This window comes from Phaethon lepturus, unplaced genomic scaffold (assembly GCF_000687285.1).
Source record: "Phaethon lepturus isolate BGI_N335 unplaced genomic scaffold, ASM68728v1 scaffold3612, whole genome shotgun sequence".
Lineage (NCBI taxonomy): Eukaryota > Metazoa > Chordata > Aves > Phaethontiformes > Phaethontidae > Phaethon > Phaethon lepturus.
In genome coordinates this window covers 28,384-34,527 of record NW_010523963.1, presented here as the reverse complement: position 1 = coordinate 34,527, position 6,144 = coordinate 28,384, and positions in this window count along the sequence as shown.

Genomic DNA, 6,144 nt, shown 5'->3' with positions numbered 1-6,144 from the left:
TCAGACCTGCATTAAGCACAGGATGAAGCATAGGATGAAATAAGAGCAGAGCCTCTCCCAAACATATGTCCTGGTTTCCAAGAAATGTTTAACCAATTGTATTCCAACAAAGAATTGTATTCCAATATCAAGCCAGAATTACAGGGAAAATGAGGAACAGCAACTTCATGGCATCCTTCTTGTCCCTCTCAGATTCCCCAGGGGTAGAAAAAGAAGAGAGGGAACAGTTAGGGAAAATATCATTGTTCTTCAATGTTCTTTTGCTGCCAGATTCTATACTAAAAGACTGTGTTCTGTCTTAAATTATCCATGTAGGACAACTGAGAACATGGGAAACATGGGACTGTGAGTGAAAGATTATTGGTGAGAGGACCTAGCAGGGAGAGGTATGAAGTCTGCTAAAAAGGTGGCATAAATAAAAGAGAAAAGCTCAAAAATAGGGTCTATTACACAGAAAAAGTAAAAAAAAACCCCAAACAAACAGGAAATATGAGAAATGACATAGTTATAAGAAAGAATAACTAAAGATTATAAAAAATGGAAAGAAAGCTCTTGGGAAGACAAAAAATGAACTAAGAAAAAAAAAAAGACCAATAAAAAAATTGGAAAAATACAGGTGGGGAAAACATTATTGAAACTAATGGAAACAAATCCAAGCAGATTAATTTAAATAGCCATATCAATGTCATTATATAGTGACAAAGGAGAACCATAAATTGCTACCTCCCAAGTATGAAAAGCTAGTACTTCTGCTGCTCTGAAACATGCAAATAACTTAATTTAAAATATATTTGTATGTCAACTAAGTGTCTTAGAAAGACAGAGGCAAACCCCCTACCCTTACCATTGCACAGAAAAGCAACAATGAACAAGTTTTGGGCATCATGTTGCACTTTTTATTGGAGATGAACAATGAAACCTTAGGATGCTAAGTAGTGAATTGTCTTCATGCGTTACTAATGTTGGGATGGTTCCTGTAGTGGAATTATAGATCAAGGTTTAAAACTGGTGTTCTGAAATTGCATCTCCTAATGTTTACTAATTAAGAACTGTTTTTAATAACTGCTCCACACTTTTCCATCCACATTTCTAAAACAAACAAAAAAATATTTTTAAGTGAGCTTCTTAGAGGAAAAGCTTAGGACTGACAGTACATTTTGCTAAAGGACTATTTAATGATGGGAGAAAAAAGTCACCCCTGGCTTTGTACAGCCTGTTCTCCAACTGTGTGCCAAAGCCCTCTTTTCACTAGACTGCAATGTTAATCTCATTTCACACTGATTATAACTTTGGTGGCACAATCAGCAGAGATTTTCTTTGTTCATTCTGTTGCAAGAGAGAAATCACACCTTAATTTCAGAAAAATTTTCTCCCTATCTCTTAATCCTTAAAGACTTAAAATGTTCCAAGTAGCTTTAAATCAGAGAACATGGTTTTTTATGCATGTTGATTATTTTTCACATGTTTACACTGTCAACATTTGTAGATTCTTAATCTGTTGTACATCACAGCATTTTAGGATACACATGCACATTTCACATAAGACGTAATCAAAATAACCAATAACTCAGCATGAAACAACAGAATTTTGCATTCCTTATTATCACTGTAATTCCAAGAGTGAATAGTGGGAATGTGTAAAATTAATGGAAGAAGGCAAGGGCAAGAACTTTCAGTCAATACAATTCAATATACAATCTAGACATACATGACTAAGGGTAAGATGTCATTGTTTCAGTTTTTCATATGAAAGTAGAAAGAAATACGTTCCAAGCATGAAAACTGATGAAATCTATTTTGTGTTTGATGTTATTAATCACATTCGGTACTTGGACAATATATTACATACAATTTTTGACAGTCTACCATCCAAAAAAGCCTGCTGAATTATATATTGGTTTGTTCTATATATAGAAATTATTTATTTTTTATAAGAATACATATTTTTATATTTATGGTATTAATCTTATATTATATATATGTACACATATAATGCTATTATGCATATATACCATATTTCTCCACATAATATTATTCCAGTTTATCTTTTTAAGAACTGAAGAGTCTGCCCTGGACTGCACAACCAACTCAAAGTAACAAGGTAAACCTCATAAACAGCACATCTTATTTGGGTTCTATTGTTTTCAGAAGCAGATTTACTTATTTCTGTAAAAAGAATTGTTCCAAATGGACTGCTTATTTGGAATGGACAGAACTGATGTAAACAGTAAAGCTTTTGAAGGAAAACAGTAAACACTGTAGTTTACTGACTAGGTGAATTATACCGGAGAAGTTTATTGAGATATATCAAAGATTCACATAGCTGTGGAATTTCATTTCATGTTTATATTCACAAGAATTAAAATTCTCTGTGTGCTGCCATCTAGCTTTGTAGCACCAGAGAAAATGGAGTATAAGTCAGACTAGTACTTAATGGCAAAATTCTAAAATACTTCCTTTTGTGCTTGCTTGTCTCTTTCCTTGATTTGAATAGTATCCTGTCTTAATGCAGCAATACTTCCATTTGCTTGATATCCCTCTCATGACATAGTTTCCCTTAAGCTGCCTTGTATGTTGAACAGTTTCTGACATGAGAACCTGAATTTTGCCCTGAAACAAACCAAAAGGAAATGGTTTTCAAAAATGAAACATTCAAAACATGGTGTTTCAATATGATTGGGTCATTTTATTTCTGTGAGATATTTTGCTTTTGTGAGGTGCAAGATGCATCTTTCTTCCAATATTATGGTATGAATGACAACACAAAATGTGGTTTAAATTCCAACATGAGCATATTCCCTTAATAACAATCTAAATCCATATGCCAGTCATAGACCAGCATGGGCTTCAGATTGAGAGACACACACTGTCTCTTGCAGTAAAAGAATTAAGTGGTATGAAATAAATTAATAAATAATGCATGAAATAAACACATAATGCATGAAATAAACACATAATGCATGAAATAAACGCATAAATGCTACAAGGTCACGCAGTGGGTGTTGCAGCTGTGGATCTCCCTGACAAAGAACACTGTGGATGCTAGAAATTTAAATGAATTTAAGGGGAGACTGGAGAGGTTCGTGGAAGACACATCCATTCAGTGTTGCCATAAAAGCTACATTTGGCTCAGGAGTACCAAGGGAAAGTAATGCATATGCTTGTCCTGTTTTTCACCTTTCCTCAAGCACTCTCTTGAGAGGAATGTTAAAGTCAGGCTCCTGGTCTGGTCTGACAAATTACAGTCATATTTATACTTTCACTCTTGGATAGAACAGAAATTGCACAGTATCTCACACGTCTCCATGACACCAGTGGCTGGCACAGACTGAAGCAAAATCCCCTTGGTTTTGTGCTCTTGGTAGGGTGGTAAAGGTCAGAGGAGAGTACTGAGAAGTTAATTGTGGTTCCTGGCAATGTGACTTCATGTCCATCTAAGTCCATTGTTCCAGGATACATTGAGTTCTCTTATACATCAATTAAAAACTTAATATGAAATTAATTTTCACCTCAATACATAAATATTTAAGTTCCAAAGTGAACTTATGGGTACATATTATTCTGACTGAAGTTCTGTATACGTATTTTTGAAGATTTTAATACTTATGTGCAAATTATCTTTGGCTAAATTGACATAATATAGCTGATTAAACAAAAATTAAGGTTTTTAAAGAAATGTGCTTCCTTAATTTCTAAATTTATTATTTAGATTCTGTATTAAAGTAATTGTAGCATGGGCTAACTAGCATGGTACTTTGCAATGCAGAAATCATTATGCATGGCAGTAGTTTCTGTTTCAGCAACTTTTTGGAGAGTGCAAGAATGCATCCTAGAAGAGCATAATGGAAATTTTTACTTTATTACCTAAGACTCCATACATGTACTACACAATAGGGTGAGTCAGTATTTTCTGGACAATAATCAGCTTTCATTACCAGCTTCTAAGCATCAAGAATAGGTTAGACACAATGAAGTCAAATCTTTGTGTTCAGTCAAAAAGCTGGGCTATAAAAAACTTAAATGCAGTATACTGTCAGGGAATATTAAATTCTCACAAAGCAAATTCTACTAGGAAAACCTGATTTAGTGAAAGATGTCCCTGCTCATGACAGGGAGGTTGGACTAGGTGATCTTTAAAGGTCCCTTCCAAACCAAATCATTCTATGATTCTACTACAATTTGAGAGTTTTTTTAAAGATGCATCACTGTACTCTTTAAGAGGGAATTCACTGCTGTCTACATGTTATAGGTATTTGACCAGCTACTTATCCAATCTTGTTTACAGTAAGAGGAATGAGATAATTCTCAAAGGTAATGCATCTTACCTACCCTAAGTTGCCTGTTTTATGAGGAAGTGAACTGGAAAAGCCTAATTGTCCATTGAAAATTAAGAGATCTAGAGCTTACAACGGAAAGTTCAAGATCAGTGACATAAATGAGCGAAACAGGGCAGGATGGGAGACCACAAGGTAACAGTGAGATGTTATCAGTTATCAGTTCAATAAGGAGTGGTCACATTACAGCGGCTGCTTTGTCCATTGTTTAAAGTGTTGTGACGGCAAACCAAAAGTGTAAATATCACTGTCTCTGTTCATGCATAAATGGTAACAGGAGAAAAAGGACAAAGGAAAGGACAAACTCCCCTCTGTAGTCAGGGAGTCCGTAGTTAGGGCCAGCATATGGGGCACAGCTGCAGGAGAATATTTCTCCTTCGGTTAGAAAGCAGATGGAAATGGAAGAGACCATTCATTAAAGGAAGGCCCAATAGATGATAACAGGACAGAGAATGGCTGTTTTGAGGTTGAAGGGTCAGTGGGTTTAGCTCATGTAGAAAGTAAGGAGCAAAAGCTAGACTTCAGAATGTAAAAGGTGCAAGTGGAGAATGTAAAAGGTACAGCTATGGGAAAAATTGGAGAGTGGTTTGAAAAAAGATTTAGTGTCTAGTGAAATAATGAGTAAAGGGAAATATGATTAATAATTGGAGAGGCAGAAAGAGTTAAGATTAAAAGAATTGGGCTTGATATGAACAGGAAAATTGTCAACATGATAAAGAAACACATATGAAGCTTACATTAGTATATCAACGTACATACAACTCTGCATGTATTTCTAGTCAGAAAAAAGAAGTATAGCTGCCTACAAAATAAATATGTTGCCTAAATTGTACTGCAGTGTTTACCCCATGGCACGAAGGGTTTTTCCTTGTCCTTTAATCTGAATTCTGGAAAAAATATTCTGTTTTTTTCTAGTGTTCTCAGTCAATAATAACATTTCATAGGAAATTAATTCTGTATTTTCTGTAATATTCACTTGTTATTAATAATTGTTTTCCAAACATTACTTATTGTAATGCCCCACTGAACTCTTTGTGGGTGCTCATTAAAAGCATGTGTTATTGCCGTCTTAATGAAAGCATTTGTATATCCTGTTATTTCTGTTACTATACAATTTTTTTCTTTAGCTTCTATTTTTGTGTTGATCGATTGGTTTTTTATTAGGTGGTAGATAGACTCCTAGGTTCGAATGAAAAAGTTAGGATTATTTCTTATAGGCAATAACCTCTGAACTCTGATATTGAAAGTTAGGAAAAAAACAGTGATCTGCTAAGCCCATAAACTCTGAACTAAAGATTTAAAATATGGTTGATAATGACTCATTTAAGGTTGTTACAATCTATCAGTTAACATGCTATTTTCTGAAGTGACCTATTACTGAGTAACATGATAGATGATTGCAAGGGGTCCTATGCGCTAACTGCGTAATTCTAGTTATCCCACTGAAGGAGTGGAATTTCGCAGTTTAACTGACAGTTCCATAGTAAAAATTGCTTATTTTTACTGTTCTTCAGATGCACAAAAGACAAGCTCTGTGTAAATAACCGTACTTCACCTGTACTATATATGTCACATCAATTTCGTTGGGTCACTTTTCATGTTTTTTTCAGAGGTTACCCTTGTTAACAACAATCTCACTAACTCTTGAAAATCCAGTTCTTACACAATAAGTAACAATTTACGTTAGATCTCATGTAGAGATAATGTAATTTTTTAAAATATTTTTTAGACTGAGTCATCAAAGTATTTTCAAAAATGCATTACTGGGTTTGATAGTTTAGACTGGAGATAGATTGTGTGAACAGTGAAG